We start from the raw sequence: 21,176 nt of genomic DNA, 5'->3' as shown, positions 1-21,176 counted from the left end.
CAGCCTCGACTGAACTTTAACCAGTTGTGTCAGTTCAGACTCACATGAAAATAAATGCAGTCTGTTAGTGGTTTGACAAACAAAGGTGTTGCGTCTGTACTTATCTGCATCAGACTTCAGATCGTCTGTAGCACACGTCACTTCAACTCTGGAGTGCACTGCAGATATAATCCTAATGCAGGCGGAGGAAATACCCGGCAAAACAAAGTCATTTCCTCACAGACACAAATGTGTAAAAACACTGGGTGGCAGTGAGAAGATGAGTCAACACTCTTGCAGCGGGAACTGTTAATACTGAGCTGACACCACCTGAGGCTTTAATAACGCTGCAACACGTCACTGCCAGCATGAATGACTCAAGTGTTACCCGCTCGCCTGTCATAATAATAACACTCACATCCATGTACGCTGCAGCGCTCTGTTTTTATTTGCTGCTTTTATGTCTTTCATTTGTAGTTGTTTTCATTTTATGTCTTGGTTTGATGATCCTACATGATGTGCAAAATTATCACAGCATGAATAACGGGCTTTCTTCACACCACACTAATGAAAAATGAACTTTTATGTTCTGAAGTTTGCTAATTGGTTGGTCATCAGCCCCATAAACTGCATTACAATCTTTCTGTGAGAACAAATTAAGCTGCCTCAGCATGATTTGTTGCTGTTTTTTGACCCATTTTTCCAACTTTATTGTGGAGAAAACTAGCTGTCTTTTGACCACCTGGATGCTTCATTTTCACAATTCTTACGATAGCGATAGTTGAAGCACCATCAATATATTCATCATCTCATCATTAAACACTCCAGGATACCTGCAGCACCGTGTCCGATCAGAAATCCATCTTCTATTACTTTGCAAGCAGAGAATTGAATTAAATGAGAAACAAAGCCACTGAGGACATTCGATGCAATGAAGGGGAACACTTAATCGTCTTTTATTGTTTCGTTCTGGTGGAGAGAAGAGCTGGACTTCAGTTTGTTCTTGTTCTCGTTCTCTCCGTCTTCCTCCTTTAAACTGCGCCATATTTCATGATTATATTTGTGCCTAGGTGGTTTTATTGGGTGTTGTAATTAGGCTGGCATATGGATGGGGCGTCTGCAAGACTGTTGTTACACCACAATGAATACTAAATTAAACCAAATAAAAAAATCAATGAGCAGCAAGTCAAGTCTCAGAGATAAGAATGGAAATTAAAGGTCATTCTGTGCACAGGTGATTTGTATCTTTTAGAAGCAGACCTTTGGGAATGTGACTTCTTTGGGTTTTAAAAAGTTTTAAGGACTTGAATGCATTTCTTCCACATTAGACAGAGTATAGATTAAACATGGGGGAAGTCAGTGTGTGCATGATGCAGAATGGATACCATTTTTTATGGTATTATTTTAATTAAAACTTGTTTATCTTCATTGTTAAAAATCTGCTGTCTGAGTGTAAAGACTTGTATTATACGAAAAGATGTCCGGATCCAGTTTTTTTTACAACCTGAGTCATTTAATATTTTGCAACTGCCAATTTTCAATACCATTTTTTCTAGATAATACATATTTCAAGTACCGTGGGTTAGCTGTAGTACCTAGTTGCGCCACCAGGTGGAGCCTCTTACTGTCTACTTCTGTAGCAACCAGAGGAGGTGGGCACTTTTATGTTGCAAATAAGACATTGTGGGGGTCTAGCTATTAAAAGGGGCACCAAGACCAAGTCTTTTGTGACACTTAATGACCACTAGCTAGCAAATAGAAGTTAAAACCATTCAGAACATTTTTTTTTGAAAGATCCCATAGTAAAAAATCTGCTAACAATAAAGCCTTGTGCTATACAAAAGGATGTCCCGATACAGTTTTTCTGATCCAATCCATGTCATTTCAAATTCACCATCTGCAGATTTATGACACCATTTTTTGTAAATAATACACACTTAAAGTATTGTAGGTTAACTACACTACCTTTTATTCTGTAATACTGTAGCAGCCAACAGAGGTGGGCACTTTCACATTGCAGACAGCATTGTCAGGGGGGTTTACCTTGACAGGGGCAACATAACAAAGTTTTCTGTGACACTTAATGACCACTGGCTAGCATATAAAAGTGAACACCATTTAGAATAATTTTTTATAGATGCTATTGTTACATAAAAAAATCTGCAGACTGAGCATAAAGCCTTGTATTATACTAAAGGATCCAATTCTTTTTTTGGTGGTGCAGCATAATGAATGTGCAACTCCCCCTTGTTTGGTGAAGCTACAATTTACAGATGTTACCTAAACACTTCACATGTAGACTATAGGTAGATGCTGCAATGTGGCATTTACTGGGGTTCCCTACGTGTCTCATATACATTGGTAGACATTAAGGTGATTGGACACAGGGAAGCCTCTGGTCTCCAACTTCCCAAAAACTACATTCAAAATAGTGAAATAAGATGTTTTAATGTCAGATTTACATAAATTGAAACCCAATTTAGCTGCAACTGATGGAGTTTTTGTTACATGTGCGATGCCTGGTAGATCTGTAACATTTAGATCCACCCATCTGTCTGTATTCAAAACACCAATCTAGTGATGTCTTAATTCCACAAACCAATGGGTGACGTCACGGTGGCTGCACCCATCTTTAATATACAGTCCATGACTCACCCAAAGTCATTCACTAAATAGTTTAGCTTTAATGATGCTATCTTTTACAGCATTCCTCCAACATATTTCCAATTTATAATTAACTGATCTCCTACCAGGACCAGGTTCTGAGTTCGGCAGGGGAGAAACTGGACTCTTTGAAGTGCTGAAATGAGAATCGAGTGTTTTCAAATGCAGGGAAACTCATTTTAATCAACATCTGAGTCCGAAATGTTTGTCGGTGAGGGAGTAAATGAGATGGCAAATGTGTCTCTGAGATGCCAGAGTCATTAAAACACGAGGAGCAGAAGAAGATGAAACTTAGAATCGAAGTGCATTTTAGCCTCCTGACTGATTCGCAAAAGGACTTTGAACATAGAAAGTCGCCATCCACATGACCGCCACACACACACTAAGAGGCTGCAAAGCTATGAGGCAGAAATCCTTCTTTTGAAATGTTTGTGTGAACACACTGAGCACATTTTGTGTGTTTGGTGTGGAATCAGCCAGCCTCACTTCCCTGCAGAGTTAATAATAGCTCACAGCTGACACACATCTGGTCATCTTTTGCTCTCTGACCCTCAATTTAAAGGCATCTTTGGTGACATCTTGTCCATTTCACCTGCATCACTGAGGACTGACTGGCTTCCAACTGCAGATCACAACTGGAACTGGTTCTTAAACGTGTCGTGACTCTTCGTTTTTTTTCCCTTCTGCTGATTTGTTTGCCGTAACAGAAGCCGTGATTTGTTTAAGATGTGCAGATTATACAAAACCAGATGGTGATACTGCAAAAAGAGAAGAATGCCAGGTTCTGACATGAGCACAATCAAACCACAACCTGTCAAACTTGAATCGTGAGCTCTTAGGTTATCATTTATTGTATAGTTGTCCATTTTATGTTTATGTGTCTTGTTGCTGGGGAACTATTTCATGTTAGTAGAGGAACTTTTATGCAGCTCAGCAGAAATGTTGAAAGTTAACTCTGCTGTTAGGTTCAATATTCATTAAATGTTGTGATTTTAAGCTTATTTTTCATTGCTTTCTTTTGCAAAATGTCAAAAGTAATAAGTTTAAGGACTGTCAGAAAATAGAAAATATAACAATTTTGTCTGATTTCACTGATAAAACAAAATTAAAAAGTAAAATTTCTTTGGAAAAAATTTTTTTCCAGGTCCCTATAAATGTTACCAATATTGAAAAAAAACCATAATATTTAATATTTTATTGCTTCCATTGTTTATTTATGTCCATACACAGCCTACAGTTCAACCAAAAGTTGTAAAGTTGGAAAGTTGAAAATCTGATAATTTTGTCTGATTTCACTGACAAAACAAATTTAAAAAGTTAGATTTCTTTGGAAAACACCTTATCCAGGTGCCTATAAATGTTACCAATACTGGAAAACAAACCAGACGACATTTTATTGCTTCTATTTTTATTCATTTACATATTAATGTCTGTACACAGCCTGCAGTTCAACCAAAATGTCCTTAAAGTTTTGACTGTTTTAGTTTTTTGACAGACTCTAGTGAGTGCAAAAGATTTATTTTTGCATTTTCCAAAAGTAAAACACATAGAAAATGTTGATTTTGATTAAATATTGTGATTTTAAGCTTGGTTTTAGTTGTTTTCTTTGGCACAACATCACAAGTGATTAGTTTGAAGGCTGTTGGAAAGTTGAAAATCTGATACTTTGTCAGATTTCTCTAATAAAACTAAATAAAAAATGTTACATTTCTTTGGAAAACACCTCATCCAAGTGTTTATAAATGTTACCAATACTGGAAAACAAACCAGGTGACATTTTATTACTTCTATTGTTTATTCATTTCCATAGTAACGCCCATACACAGCCTGCAGTTCAACCAAAATGTCCTTAAATTTTTGACTGTTTTAGATTTATTGACAGACTCTGGTGAATGTAAATAGTTTATTTTTGGCATTTTAAACAAATACAACATGTAGAATATGGTGATTTTGATTAAATACTGTGATTTTAAGCTTATTTTTAGTTGTTTTGCTTGGCAGAACATCACAAGTGACTGGTTTGAGAACTGTCAGAAAGTTGAAAATGTAACAATTTTGTCTGTTCTTCACTGGTAAATGGTAATATTTTGGAGTGCTTGTTAAAGATAACATGCTTAACAAACTTGCCTTTTGGGGTTTAGAGGGTTCAAATGTGACCTGTTAAAGTTCTAAAATCATTGGGGTGTACCTCTGGGGAACACGAATGTATAAGAATGTTGAGATATTTCACATCTACAGGACAAAGTGCTGCTAAACATACCGAGTTGTTGAAAGTGTCTCAATATTTTCAGACTTTCGAGCTCTTTTCAGCTTTGACTGTCTTTTCCTTTCCTGCTCGCTCATTTTGTTCCGAATATGAAGGCTCAGATTAGACTGTCAGCTGATTAATGAAAGAAATCTTGGCCAACTTCTCTCCCACTGAGCTTGTTGAAAACACCCACGCAGACTATTTTTCTGTCTGCTTGTTTTGCTCTGCAGAAGTCGTGCGTTTATCGGTGATTTGTGTTGTTTGCGCCGCTGCGTTCTGACAATAAATCTCTTCACTATCAGCCAGCTGAAATAAACCCACTAGTTATCTGCACTTACTGAAAAATGGTACGAGTTAGAGGAAGGAAACAAGCAAAAAATAAAACGCTCACAGATACGATCTTCTCTTTTATCTGCGATCGCTGAAGGAAGCTAAGCATCAAAGTGGAGAGGGATTGACACATTTTATCCCCGATGTATTATGCATTACACCATCAGAAGGTCCAACAGTGCACTCTGCTCAAGAACTGGACTAATTGGCTTTAAAAAAATCTAAATATTTCATCATTATTAGATACTTTCCTCTTTTTTTGCTACTTGCAGGTCTGCAGTTGCTTTCCAGATGAAGATTTTGCATTAAAAAGCATAGAATGAGCTGTGATCTACAATGTTTTTTTGTCTCATTAACCACTTACAGCAATTTTTGTGGCTTTCTTACATAAGGTCAGAGTGTAGTTGTGATTCTTTTCCATGTTTTCAGATGTTATCAGTTCTAATGAGATTTTTCCACTCTAAACTTCACACATGGCTTAGTTTTAATAACTGTTTCAATTCAAATGATCCAATACTGACTGATAAAGACATAAACCGATGACCTAAAACATGATGACCACCTTGATAATGTGAAGTTTGTCCTTTGTGTGTTGCTAAAACAGCTCCAACCTCAGTTGTAGCACATCCTTAAGTTGAATTTGTTTCCTGCTCATCCTCAGATGCTAATGGGATTAAGATCTGAGATGTTTGGAGGCCGAGTTAACAGTCTTGCTTCTCAAATGAATCCAGGTTTTCAGTCATTTTCTACTGAAAGAAACACTTTGGTGAAGTTTATCTAGATAGGTGGTAGATCAACCCTTAGTCCATAATCATGTCTGTATTGAGGGTTTCAGTGAAGGGATAGGGATGGGCTTCCTCCACCACTCTAGAGTAGGTACTGGTACCAGATACTGAACATGATGCACATAAATGCTAAAGAAAACACCAGAACAGACCTCCTTGTTCTGTTACCTCAAGGTCCAACACTTATATGTCCGTTGAAGGTGCACTGGATGGTGGACAGTAGTCAGTTCATCTTTTGTGAAGTTTAGTTTGCTTCATCCATTATTGGCGACTACTCAACCATTTCATCCTCATCAAAGTGCCCGACTTCTTCCGCATCCAACATACGGACTACAAGAATCAAGTGTTCACTGACTAACATACTGCTGACTTTTACATACACTGCCGTTCAAAAGTTTGGGGTCACTTAGAAATGTCCTTATCTTTTAAAGAAAAGCAGTGTTTTTCAATGAAGATAACATTAAATCAATCGTAAATCCAGTCTAGACATTCTTAATGTGGTAAATAACTATTCTAGCTGGAAACAGCAGATTTTTAATGGAATATCTCCATAGAGGTACAGAGGAACATTTCCAGCAACCATCACTCCTGTGTTCTAATGCTACATTGTGTTAGCTAATGGTGTTGAAAGGCTCATTGATGATTAGAAAACCCTTTTGCAGTTATGTTAGCACATGGATAAAAGTGTGAGTTTTCATGGGAAACATGAAATTGTCTGGGTGACCCCAAACTTTTGAACAGTAGTGTATGTATATGTATTTGTCATTTCCGACAACTTTTGTGTAATTCTGAAAAATTTTCTGCAATTCTGGATTATTTTTGAGCCATTTTAGATGATTTTTAAAGCATCTTGGGTACATTTGGCATTGTTCTGCAAATTTTCAGTCATTCTGGGTCATTTATAAGTAATTTTGAATAATTTTGGATCATTTTTGAAGCATCTTGGACAATAAGGGTTTGGAAGCAGAGTGGTCTAACCCACTTTCTGTAGTTTTTGAGAAAAATGAGTTCAAAGTTTTGTGTTTTGTAGAATGGTCTAACATTGGAAGCGCCACAGTGACGCTATATTTGGGTTGTGGGTTAGACCACGTTGCCACTAAAATCTAGACCACAAAATATAACAGAAACTATATAAAACTCAGTTCTGTTGTTTTTGTAGGTTAGAGCATTCTGCTTTTAAACCCCTCTTATACTCTGCAGAAAACACATAAAAAAGTTTAGAACTGTGCCTAAAAAAATGAACAGCCACACTGTCTGCTTGTGCAGTGATACAGTGCTCAAAGATACGTCTTTTATTTTAAAGCACACTTGATGCAATATTGATGAAATGCACCACTGGGGATCATGTTATTATTGTTATATTGTTAAATTATGGTTTTTGTTGCCTAAGTACCCAAGCTACCATCAATGTTAGATGCTAAATTCAGGAGGATGCATACAAAAGAGGTGAAGTAGCATCAAAAGAACCATAATAAAAGCTATTTTTCAATTATTTTAGGTTGATTTTCAACTGGTTTCACAAATGTAACCACCTGCTGTCTTGAATTAGTTGAGCAGAGCTGGTCTTAAAACGCTGAAATGAGCAAAGCAGTCTGTAGCGGTACAACCATAGCAACAGCATCTCAGCTAATTAGTGCAGCCACTTTCCATTGTGAAACCCAGCAGAGTGTTTGGTGATGCTCGGTGAAGTCAACAGTGTGTTTGAATTCTGTAAGATGGAAACCAGAGGAGATAAAACCAGATTTTTTATATAAAAAGAAGTGGTGCTCCATGCTGAAGTATGACCTCCTGGGTTTGTGTCATCCACCATCATTCTCTGTGGTATTTAGAGGTGGCAGCGCTGCTTTATATAAACCTTTGTGTCCACAGGCTGCTCAGGTTAGTTGTTGCTTCCACATGTGGCCGGCTGAGTCATACCTGATGGCTGCATGAGTCAGTAGAGGAGAGAGGGGGAGGAAACGACGAGGTGAGCTCCTTTGAAACTAATGGCCTTGACGTTAGACCCGCAGCGGTGAGCGCTATTTTGATTTTCTGCCAGCTTTTGTGGTGAAATTTCAGCTACATTAAGCTTTTTTTTTTCCTCCCACGTAGTCTTGACTCCTCCAACAAGTTTTTAATGGTGCATCAGCAGCGATGGAGTCTCACATTATGACTGCACCTGTTTGGCTCCATCTCTGGTTCTCAGAATTACAGCTCCAGGAGTTTCAGCAGGATTCTGGTCAGAACGGCTAATGGGTTTATGGTGGAGGTTTTACATCTGGATGGTAGAAATCCGAGGCAATTATGTGTTTAGTTTTGTTTTTAGATGCACAATATACACCCGTATCTCCCCAAAAGTTACATTCCTCAACAAGTGAACTGTATTTTCAATTAAAATATTAAGAATTGTGGTGGCAGTGTTGGTTGTTTATTCAGTACTTTTAAAATGCTTCACTTTGGTTACAGATTCAGTGAAATACTGAAAGATAAAACAGATTCTGTGCATTATTATTATTATTATTATATTTATTGTTAAATGAAAAATCTCCAACCTCGACCAGAGCAGAGAGTCCTGGTATATCTTCCTCCCACAGCGTCTGCCTGTCTGAAGATAATTTGGGATGACGTTATCTAGCAGCTGCAAGGAAATACCTTAGAAAGGGGAAGGAGTAATTTTTCCTTCACAAGTGTTATTTTTATTTTTTGGTTTCTTGAGTTTTGGTGTGCACTTCCTCACCTGTGGTCAGTTATATACTATAAGTGCAAGGAATTCCTGGCTTGAAACACCAGTTTGGCTAATTTTGTTGCAGGTTTTACAGTTTAGCATTTGCGTAAACTGAGCAAGACTCTTTGACAGGGTCTCACAATGTTTATACAGCTGTTTGTTTTCCTGTTACTTCTTATGTTATGCTTATTTGCAATAACATGTACCGTATGTGCAGTATTTAAAATATTCTTTCCTCTCTGTGGTTTCATTATTTCATCGAAAGGCTTTTCATCGAACGCCAACGGCTGGAGAACACCTGAAGTTCTGACAAGTGGAACTGATGAAACGAATTAAACTGTCAAACTTCATTGCTGCATTTGCAAATAATAAAAGGAAAAAATGAGTGAATATTCAGCTAAAAGAATAGATGGATCAAAGTATTTAGAGTGGAGAAGCTGCACGGATTATTAAGACCTCAAATAAGATTAATTCAATGGCCAACAGTCGAACAGCTCAAGAACTATTTGTTGGCTAAATTTCACCCTTTTCTGTTCGGTTTTCTCCAAACAAAAAGAATATTGTGAAAATACCAGCAAAAATCTGTAAAATAATGTTATTTTTTGCTGATTTAGCCATACAACAGCGTAATTTTTATAGTCTCACATTGTAAAGGTACTAATTCCTATTTTTAAAATTAAAATTCATAATTTTTCTCCATATATCATTATTTACACTTTTTTTTTACAGTCAATTATTTTTTCCTGTGATTTTGCTAGATATTACAATAATTTTAGATATGACTAGATATTTACTTTGTAATTTAAGTAAACAAGTTATATAAAACTTATTTGCTGTTTTCCAATCCACAGTAAACAATTTTTTTAATCCTCTAAGTCAAAAGAAGACAGCTTGTATGCTGCATTTGAATTTTTGATTTTGATGAAGCCCCAAAAAACTCATCTCTGTGTATCAAAGTTACGAATTTAGACGTTTTTTTCCCACTAGAAATAATTTCTTCCTGCTTTAAAATGGCTTAGATGTACAGTAACTCAACACCACACTGCAGCTCAGCACACCAGCTCACCTACAAATCTGCTCAAACACTGTAAAACTAAACGACACAATGGAAAGTTTTCGTATTAGCATGCATGTTTGAACCAGACACTGACTCTGAAAACAAATCATGATACAAAAGCTTCGCCCTGCAAGCTGCCAGGTTTGGTTCTCTGGATTTGTTGTGAATGAAACCCTGGAAATCTGTGTTTTTGAGACTTTAATTGGTACATGATAATTTTGAGTTCTTTATTTGACCCTTGATGTGTCCTCCAGCAATGAAAAAAATGACCATTTGGACATGCTAACAAGCTAAAAAAGCTAGATTATCATGCAGGAAACCTTAAATTCAGCAGGAGTATGGTGTTATTCATAGGAGGCACGACCAACGTCTTGAGAAATGGGAGGGTGTTTTTAAATTCTCTGTAAATATTGGACGAAATTGGGGGAAATTTGGAACCAACACTTGGAAACTGTCGCCCTCTTTCGCCTTCATATCGCTCCATAAGTCTGAACCTCTTTGCTTCCTCTTTGATCATCTGCTTCGACTCCTTCCTCTCCCCAACTTTGCTCCACTTTTTGCTTTCTAAGCCCATTAGCCGATTTGTTTACTTCAGCTGTAGGTGAGACAGATTAAGCAGAATTAGTTCCTGGCAGACTTGCAGCACCTCCACTGAAATCGTCTTTTCACTGTCACACCTCTCTGCTTCTTCCTTATCTCCACTTGCCCTGTTTCCTCTGCAGAATATATAGTGTACCTCTAGTCCCATCTTTTGCTTGTTCACTGTTTCCTGGAAGAAGCTCAGAATTGTCGATGCACTCTTCCCAGATGTTTTATTTAGTCTGATGCAACCTCACAGCCCTGTTAGATGATCTTCTCCTTCCTCAGTTCCACCTGTAATGTTCCAAATGCGTTCATTTAAGCCATAATTTGCACTGTGCTTGTTGATTTATTCTGAAAACCCAATAAAATAACTATAAAACTCAACGATGAGCCATGAGTGATGGTTGACGATGTACCAAAAAACTAAATAATTTGCCCTAAAGTATGTTAAATGATCAAATAATCAGATTTTGGCTCATTTTAGATGATACCAATCCAATAAAACATGTATTCATTGACCCTGAAACTGACTTTTGGGATTGTACCAGGAGTTAAACTGGGATTTTTGAGTAAAGAAAGGCCTTATTCAGGGAGGTTGATGTGACATTTTTCATTTTTGGACTATAATTATATGGTAGTTCCAATGAAGGATGTAGTGGCATCCTGTTATACACTGCCTGTCCAAAAAAAAAAAAAAAAAAAAAAAAGTTGCACACTCTAATATTTCATTGGATCGCCTTTAGCTTTGAGTATGACACAAATTCACTGTGGCATCGTTTCAATAAGCTTCTGCTATGTCACAGCATTTATTTCTGTCCAGAGTTGCATTAATTTTCTGCCAAGATCTTATATTGATGATGGGAGAGTCGGACCGCTGCATAAAGTCTTCTCCAGCACATCCAAAGATTCTCAACAGGACTAAGGTCTGGACTCTCTGGAGATCTTTGTGTGAAAATGGTGTCTCATGCTCCCTGATCCACTCATTCTCAATATGACCCCATGAATCCTGACATCATCATCTAGGAACATGTCCATGTCATCAGGGGAGAAAAACTCCATTGATGGAAAGACCTGGTCATTCAGTATCTTCAGGTAGTCAGCTGACCTCATTCTTTAGGAACATAACGTTGCTGAACCTGACCAACCCCAGATCATAACTCTAACCCCCACAGGCTGGTAGGTACTAGACATGATGAGTTCATCACTTCATCTGCCTCTCTTCTTACCTTGATGCCCCCATCACTCTGGAACAGGGTAAATCTGGACTCATCAGACCACATGACCTTCTTTCATTGCTCCAGAGTCCGAACTTTATGCTACCTAGCAAACTGAAGCCTTTGTTCCATTTAACCTCACTGATCAGTGGTTTTCTTAGAGCTACAGCTGTTTAGTCCCAATTCTTTGAGTTCCCTTCTTATTGTTCATGTGGACATGTTCTTACTTTCACTGTTAAACACAGCTGTGAGTTCTACTGTTGGTTTCTTATGATCTGATTTCACCAAACATTTAGGTGATCTCTGATCACGATTATCCAAGAGTTTGTTCCAACCACATTTGTTCCTCAGAGATGATGATTCTCCACTATCCTTCCAGGTTTTAATAATGCGTTGAATGGTTCTTAACCTGATTTTAGTAGTTTCAGAAATCTCCTTAGTTGTTTTCTTTGCTTGATGGAGGCCAATAATTTGACCCTTCTGAGACAGATTAACATCCTTTCCATGACCACAGGATTTGTCTTCCAACATGGTTGTTTCAGAAATGAGAAGCTCCTCACTGCATCAGCTAGAGTTAAATAAGTTTCTGCAGCTGAAACTTATTCATCACTGCAGTATTTATCCAATGGAGGCTCTTGCCTGTTTGTTTAGTTAAATCCAAGTGGTGACTTTTGTTTGGACATGCACTGTATTTTGACATAAGCCATCATAAATTAAATTCCTCTGTTGTATTGATGAAGTTTCAGCAATGGAAACGTCAAATCAAATCTGTCTTAATAGCAGATAGCATGATGGATAGGCCAGAACATTGTCATCTGCGAACAAAAGTTGAAAAAAGAATCTCAAAACCAGCAATATGTTTAGGTTTTTCAGCTAGAAAATAAACGGTGGTTGCAGTTTCGGGGGTTAAATGCAAAAGAAGGCGACACCAGAAGAGAAAGTGTTTTTCATTATGCTAATTAGTGTTTCCTTTCTCCTGCTGTGACCTGGACATGGTTGCTTCTCCACCATCATAAAGGATCTTTGATGCACCTCAGTGAGACGAGGAGTTTTCTGGAGGAGCTTTGGGTGAAGAAACAAAGGTGAATCAAACTAGAGATGCAAGGAAGAGATGCATTAGGACAAAGATATATCAGGAGCAGATGAGGAAGTGAGAAACTACTGAAATCCTGATGGAAGTCAGGTTGTATTGGTGAAATTTCATTGAATTTCTGTGTAAACAGCAGATACTACTATGGCGACACCAGAACGCTGCCATTTTTACATGATTTTATTTCATTTTTTGTCATTTATTTGCTGGTTCGAGTAAAGTATCTTAATGGAACTCTGGTTTTCCACCAAATGCGAGCCACTCTGCCACATTGCAAACCATTTCCACCAAATTTGCTGCAGAGCTGTTGTGTTCCCATAACAACAGACTTCTTTTACAACCAATGTAGGTCAGTAAAAAGGAGTAGGTGTGTCCAGAGTTTTGACTATGGCATGAGCAACTGTATTGTTCCCACTTATTTCTCTGTGCAGCTCATCTGAAATGCATTTAGGTTAATGAGACCACCAGAAGACTGCAAATGACAGAAAATGAAGATGTAAATGATTAATGAAGCTACCGCTGCTCTGCCGTCGGTTGAAGTTCTTCTCAAGGTGAAAACACCATTAGTACCTTTGCTTTATGATGCCGCTGCTGTTAATCTACATTTATTAGTCAAGATGAGACAGTTTCTGATCAATAAATGATGATTATTAACTTGTCTACCTGGAAAAATGCTAAGTTCCTTGGTTAGAAACTCCTTAAATGGCATCTTCAGCTCTTAGCCCGTGGAAAATCTACAAATATGCTCAAATATATTTTTAATTTGCAAGAGTATAACTAGCGGACACAAGATGTCTCCTTTGTCACTACAAGATGATCAGTTTCAGTCTTTAAGTTTCCACATCTTCAACTCAGATCTTAGTTGAACTTAATTGAACCTCAAACAACAACAACCAAAACAAATTTTGGAGTAAAAGAACATTGTAAAATCTGTGTACTGTATCTGTGTTTCCTAATGTATATTTTGGTATCACGTCAGAAAAGTTAAACATCAAAATTTGAAAAAACTTCGCCCAATTTAGCAGCTAAAGCTTTTACACTCGCTTGAGGTGTTTTTTGACTTAATGAGTTAATGGGCTACATGAATAAGAGAACATTTAACTCACATGACTGTTCAAATGTTTAGAATTATTTTGGTGTTTTTGTCATGAGACGCCATGAAACATGGACAAAACCAGCTGATTTTGAAGAATAATTACAACTTTTCTAAAGATTTCTCTCCATTTTCCCCCCATTTTTGTTGTTGTGGTTGTTTAGCGCCACCTTCTGATGACACTTTGCAGTTCATTTTATTCACTCCAAAGTAGGTAATGCAAACAAGTTGAACTTCCATTTGATTTATTTATTTATTTAACTTTTTTTTTGGCAACAACTCAAAAGTTTACATCAAATTCATATTCTTATTATAACACAGCCACTGTATCCTTGGAACTTAAAGATATTTTAGAATTTAAGGTGTTAAAATGCCTTTAAAAATCTTTATTTTTAATTATCAAAGGTCTAAAATTTGAGGAATCATATCAGCCCATGTAGATTAAAGCTATTATTTCATCATTTTAGGCGCGTCTCTCCTCCTAATTATGGATTTCAAACGCACCATGCAAACAAAACTCCGAAAACTAGTCATGTAGACGTGTTTTGTTAATCTACGTTTTTGTGTGTGTTTTGTTACGACCTTAATTTGTTACAGGGAAAAGGGGAGAGACGTAAGACAAGACGAAGGGATATAAGGATTCAAGCTGTTCAGCATTTTTCTTGCCAGCTCAAGAAGCTTAAGAAGAACTTGAGGGAAGCCAGAACAACAAACCAAACAACAACGCTGCACAACAAAAGCTTCTGAAAAACAGGAGAAAAAAAGGAGAACAAGTAAAATGGCAGCTCCTCTCTCCAAGGTTTTCTGGCAAGAATTCATTCTTCACAATTAAAAAGAGACAAACTAAAAACCAACAGCCAGTTAAATGGGTAATGAGTTATAACAACAGCCAGTACTTTCATGGAGTTGGTTTGACTCAGTAGCTCACAATACACACTCCTATCAGTATCTACTGCAACTAAACATTCAGATTATTGTGTTTGGACAATTTAAATTCAATCGTGCATCTGTTGTATGTCAGCATATGCATCAAAACAGGATAAAAATCCATATCAGTGCTGTTAAAGCCTTTGTGAGCCCCAATTTATCACCAGGGCAACACCTGCTCCAGAACAAAACTGTCTTCCTGTTTGATTGCTGTGAATGAACTTTTAACCCAGGTGAAGTGTATGTTCATCCATCATTGCCTTTTGCTACCAGGTAGCTGCTCATGCTAACGTTAGCTCTGGTACCAGTAAATTTACTCAAGACCTGTGCTTACATTCAGTTCTGAGGTACTTTCTCCTTCCACTCCACTACATTTCAGATGGTAATATTGGACCATATACTCTACGACATACATCTGACAGACACAACACACAGTTGAAGACAAAACCAGCAGTTTCAAACATTTTTGCTTCTCACATAAGATGTTGTAGAGTCAGAGTCACATTTCAGGCGTTAAAAGCTCCAAACATAGATTTTTTTCCTCTGAACTCTGTCACATGAGCTTGTGGGCTGATTGTTTTTGTTTTTGCCAAAAGAAAAGAGATTGATTTAAGTTTTTTTATGAAGAGAAAAGAACAAAATAGTGTCAATCAACACAGCAGTTACTATTGACTTAAATTCATCACCATTTTATTGTTCATTTGTTGCTATTACATGCACTAGAAAACTCAAAAATACTAACAAGTAGAAGCATTTCTTTGGAATTTGTCATCCATCTAGATCAACACTAGATTTTTTTTTCCAGTTTTGCCAGTTGTTATCTGTAATTTAGCAAAACAGGGAAAATCTGTAAAAAATTTTAGAAAATATTTACAATTTTGATAAAAGATTGAGTTATTATTTGTAAAAATACTAATCCTTTGATGTGGAGTTTATCTAAAATGTTGGATTATTTACAGTTATTTACACTTTTGTTTGCAGATTTAAATATAGCAACAACCAAAAATAATAATAAAATACAATTATAAAGTCTGTTTTGACTTGTTTTTTAAGGTTAAATGAAAACCTTTCTTACTGTGATTTTACCAGTTATTGAACTGAACAAAGAAGGAAAACCTGTACAGAAACAGTAAATTGGTCAAGAATTACAGTTTTTTCACAATGCAGCTACAATAAAGCATTAATGTTCTATATTATATGAATAATCCACATTACTCCACTCACACAAAATGCCAGCTTATTGCTGTAGTTATTATTTCAGAAAAACATCACAGCTGATCCACAGCTTCTCTCTCTGAATATTGAGCCTCTCCTCCAGCTCGCCCTCCTAAATACCAGCTGTCAGTCAGACTCTGTATTAGTTGGTGGCCTTCAGTCGGCTCAGCAGGAGCCTTTGAGCTCATGTCCATGTTTGTGTAAACTGTGATGGTGGAAGGAGAGTAATTAACCCCGTCTTTCTTGGTACAGAATCAGAGTGCTCGCCGGACGGAGGCAGGTCGGCCGAATCAGACAGCGGCTTGAAATCCTCTCCACCGTCTGGCACTTAACGGAAATGTCAGCAGGGTCTTGCCTTTCTGCTCGGACTGTCACTTGGAGGTGGGATTGCCTTTGGTGCCTTTTGAAAGTAAAGTAGCTCTTCTAACTTTTGCAGAAAATGTGACAACAGCAGTAAAGAATGATCCAGTAAAAACATTTAAACTAACTGGAAAATAGTACAGCACTCAGACTCAGCAATAGCTTAAGCTAAGGGATGATTTTGTTTAGTTATTTATCAACCAATTCTTCAGTAAAAATTGAAAATGTACATAAAACATGCAGATGGAAATGATAAATGCCAAGGGCTTGACACCAAAAATGATGAATGAAAACGGTTCCATCCATTCATCTATTAGCTCTACCCGGTGTGTCAATCACACATAATCACACTATCACCTACGGTCAATTTAGAATCATTATTTTTCTTCCTTACGGACTTGCTCCAATAAACAGTAGGCGGCTCATTGCAGAAGGTAAGTACACAACAGCACAACTGAAAGCCCTCAAAGCGTGAAAAAGAATGTAGGAATTATGATGGAAACATTGGTTTATTGTGTCAGTGTCAGGAAAGTTAGTTTCCTCATCGCTCATTCCTCATCACTGGATATTTTTGTCTATTTTGTGTCTGTTCGATCAAGCTAACAATGAAGCCACATGCTTCACAAAGCCTTGATTATACACTCTTGCAGATGGACAAACTGTGGGCATTGCAGTTGTGCAGTTGTTGTTTCAGTACTTTCTAGTTTTTACTTCTGCCCTTTGTCTGTTTTTCCCTCCTCTTTTGATTGCCCTAATGAGTTTTGCTTGTGCCTTTAATCCCCAGTTAGCTGTTGATGTACAATTAATCATCTTTCCCTTTGTCCCTTTCCCTCCGCTTTTAATCACCCTTATTAATTTCACCCATTTTTTGTCTCCTTTATTAGTTGTTGGTGTATAAATAAATTGTCTCTCTCTTGATTTGTACCAGTTTGTCCTGTTTTGACTCCTGTTTGAAAAACCTGCTTATTCCTCCAAGTATACGTCACTTAAACAGCTCCTTGTTTCTCTGAATCTCTACAATGGAGAGAGCAGATTTAGAATAACCCACAGAGCGAGGATTATTCAGAAACACAAACAGGTTAAAAGAAATTGGAATCATCCTTTAATCTGCACATTAACTCCTTTCTGCTGTAGCATTTTCTAGTTTTATTTCTGCCCTTTGTCTGTTTTTCCCTCCTCTTTTGATTGTCTTCACAGCCACAGAGCCTGCATTATTAATATAAACAGTTCATGCGTTTCTGTTTGTCTATATGTACATTCCATGTTCCTTTTCCGTTTTACTTCCTGTTTTATTTTGAAACCGCCTTCCCTTGTGTTTTTACTTCTGCTCTTTGTCTATTTTCCCCTCCTCTTTTGATTGCCCTCATCAGTTCACTTGTGCTTTTTATCCCCAGTTAGCTCTCAGTGTATAATTAATCTTGTCTTTCCTTTTGTCTCTTTTCCCTCCTCTTTTGATCATCCATGACCCGTGTCTTCCCTCCTCGATTAGTTGTTGGGGTAAAAATAGTCATATTTTTCCCTTTGTCTATTTTTCACATAGGTTGAAAAAAACTGGAATTATCCTTTAATCTGCACATTAGCTCCTTTCTGCTGTAGCATTTTTTAATTATTTCTTTTGCCTGACTTTATATACCTCATACTTAATGACTTTGCACATGTAACCAGTGGTATTTTGGAGTAGCGTGTGTTGTATTAATGAGGAATTTGGATCAGGAATAAATAACAAGATAAACAATAAAATCCTTCAGTCAATCACGGGTGGTAAAATGTTGCCCTGCAGAAATAAAACGAATATGTTAACAGTTTAACTTCAGAAAGTGATTGTTAAACTTGGAAATATCTGTGTTCATAATATCCTTCACCTATCTCCTGGAACACAATAGCAAAAGGGAAGAGGTGAAGACTGGGGACAGTATTTATAGAGAAGAGATTACTTACAAAAGTAGATATAGCGATATAGAACGTTAGTGTTAGATGCATTATAACACTGAATATTGTGAATGTATATTTTACTCTGTCTCACATGTACACTAGTGATATTTAAGTAAATGTAATGTACGTGGGTACTGCTGTTTTTTTTTATTAATTGTGCATTTAATGAAGCGCTGCACATATAAAATGTGTCACAGCTCAGCTGGACTTGTCATCCATCTGCAGTTCAGCTGCTTCTGGAGGAACCATCTGTGTTCCAGTAACAGCAGAGTCTCATACAAACACATACAGGTTATTTACTGCAGCCTGCAGGGTTTTCTGTACTACCGAAGCAGCCGGTCGAATTCCCCGATGCTGAGTCAAGACGGGACGAGAGGGAAGAAATAAGGAGCGCAATAGAGGAGGTAAGAAAAAGAGATGGATGGATGGATGGATGGATGGATGGATGGATGGATGGATGGATGGATGGATGGATGGATGGATGGATGGATAGATAGATAGATAGATAGATAGATAGATAGATAGATAGACAGACAGACAGACAGACAGACAGACAGACAGACAGATAGATAGATAGACCATCTCTCCAAATAGCTCAGTTTTTGTTCCTTCTGACGACAGAACTTCTTTCCAGAAAGCCTTTTCTTTGTCCATGTGATCAGCAGCAAACTTGAGTGGAGCTTTAAGGTTCTGCTTCTGGAGGAAGAACTTCCTCCTTCATGGAGTCTCTCAGCTTCATTGTATTTCAGAGTATATAAGAGGCCATTTCATGTCATCAACAGCACTGCTCATGCAAAGGTCTAGAGTGGTTTCCTGCTGACATTCAAGCTGTAGCACAACTCAGAAGTTGTCAGCTCTCACATAATGTCTACAATAAAAGAATTATGTGAAGCCACAAAGGCAGCCATCTTGGCACTGCTGGAAATTGGGATGAGTGAGAGACAGGTAGTGAAAAAACTGGAGATCTCCAAGACAGCCATTCATTACATTATTATTCATTAGGAGGAAGCCTGGAGAAGCTACAAACCAGACTGTCTGCCCCTACAGTAAAACATGGGGGTGGTTCAGACCATCTGGGGTTGTTACAGTCTGGGTGGAACAGGGCAAATGCAATTGTGTGAAGGGCAAATGAACCGGGTCATGTTTAGTGCTACTCCTGAAAACAGTCTTCTTCCATCAGCTGGAAAACTCTTTCCTGCCTCCAATGACTGGATTTTCCAACAAGACAGTACCCCTTACCACACAGCAAGGTCAGTTAAAGCCTGGATGGAGAACCAGAACATTGGAAACATGCCTTGGATGCTCAGTCACCAGATCTAAATCCAATTGAAAATTTGTGGAAAATCATCAAACGCAAAATGGAGAACCACAAGCCCAAAAACAAAGCAAATTTGTTTGAATTAGTGCAACAGGAATGGGCTGCTGTGACAGCAGAACAACATCAGAAGCTGGTGGAGAGCAGCCAAGATGCATGACTGCAGTCATCAGAAACAATGGTTGAGCAATCATCGACTAACTCCTGTGTGGATCATGTGACTAAAACAGACAAAAAAGAAAACATGGAATGCCTAAAAGCTGTTTTTGGCAGAACAATGCTAGAGGTATTGATGTAAAAACTTAGGTGATTTGGGTTATTATCAAGAAAACCATGGAAAATGTCTAGATATCAGCTCTTAAACTAAACTGTCATGAGCTATTTTGTTGTTATCATTATATTTGTCCAAACAAATGTACTGTACTGGTACAATAAAAAAAGAGTATTAAAAAGTCTGTACTGTATTGTCCTACAGTATGATGTTGTTTTTTTCTTATTGTATTGAAAATGTTTTGTCTGGTGTATGTGCTCATTCTTCTATTTGTCCCTGTCAAAGAAAAGCTTGGTCAAAAGAAATCGTAACTACTACCAGTCGATTGGTTACAGGGGAAAAAGCACAAAAATAATCTTTATACTAATCCAGTTCTCATCTGTATCTCCTTTAATTCTGTGAATTATTCAATAAATCAGACTCTGACACTGTGCGTCCTCAGGCAGACCAGTATTATCTGTCTTCTTCTTCTTACAGAGCACCTTGATTAATGTGTAGTTTATTTAGTCATGAGGTAATTTATTGATGTGTTCAAATATTGAGCAGCAAATGAAAACTGCTGGAATTAATACATGTTAACGAGGTAATAAAGTCAAGTTGGAATTAATAAAACACAAACTACATAATTTAACAGTGCATGAAAGTGAAATCAGTTCATCTGTGACTAATGTGGTCTCTGACAAGCAGGAAATATGTCTGAATTTAGCACCAAACTAAAAAGAAACTCTTTATTGGCAGCATTTCTACACATCACCTGCTTTCCTGGAGGCAATGAATCAACGTTATTACCATTCATTAGCTTGTTTAACCCTTTTCTTCCATCAGACGAGAAGTTTTGGATGAGAAGAACCAATCATCTCACCATTCGTAACACTAGAAAAATTAAAAACGCTAGAGAAACAGCAAAATATTGCCAAAAGTGTCAAGAAATAGGAAAATATAAACATTAAGATAGAATATGTTGACTTTAAGACAATGAATTTGTCTGTATACTTGTGCAGCATCCAGAGCAAAAATAAGACAGTAAAGTGTTCATGAGTTGTGTGTGACAGATATGAATTTATATTGAGAATATTGAAATATCAATGCAACAAATAGTTGGTAAACTCATTAGTGTCATTTGTGTCTTGTCTCTCTGATTAGTTTTTAGTGAAGGAATAGTCTTTTCTTTTCCCTTTGTTTTACTTTCAGTTTTATTTTGAAACTGCCTTCCCTTGCATTTTTACTTCTGCCTATTGTCTCTTTGCCCTCCTCTTTTGATTGACCTCCCGAGTTTCACTTGTGTCTTGTCTCTCTGCTGAGTTATAGGTGTATAAATAGTCTTATCTTTCCCTTTGTCTGTTTTCCCTCCTCTTTTGATTTCCATTATGAGTTTCTCTTTTCTTAAATCACTTGGGACTTTCAGTTTCC

Source organism: Amphiprion ocellaris, chromosome 11 (assembly GCF_022539595.1).
Source record: "Amphiprion ocellaris isolate individual 3 ecotype Okinawa chromosome 11, ASM2253959v1, whole genome shotgun sequence".
NCBI lineage: Eukaryota > Metazoa > Chordata > Actinopteri > Pomacentridae > Amphiprion > Amphiprion ocellaris.
The sequence above is the reverse complement of the archived record's forward strand: the minus strand, read 5'-3'. Positions refer to the sequence as shown.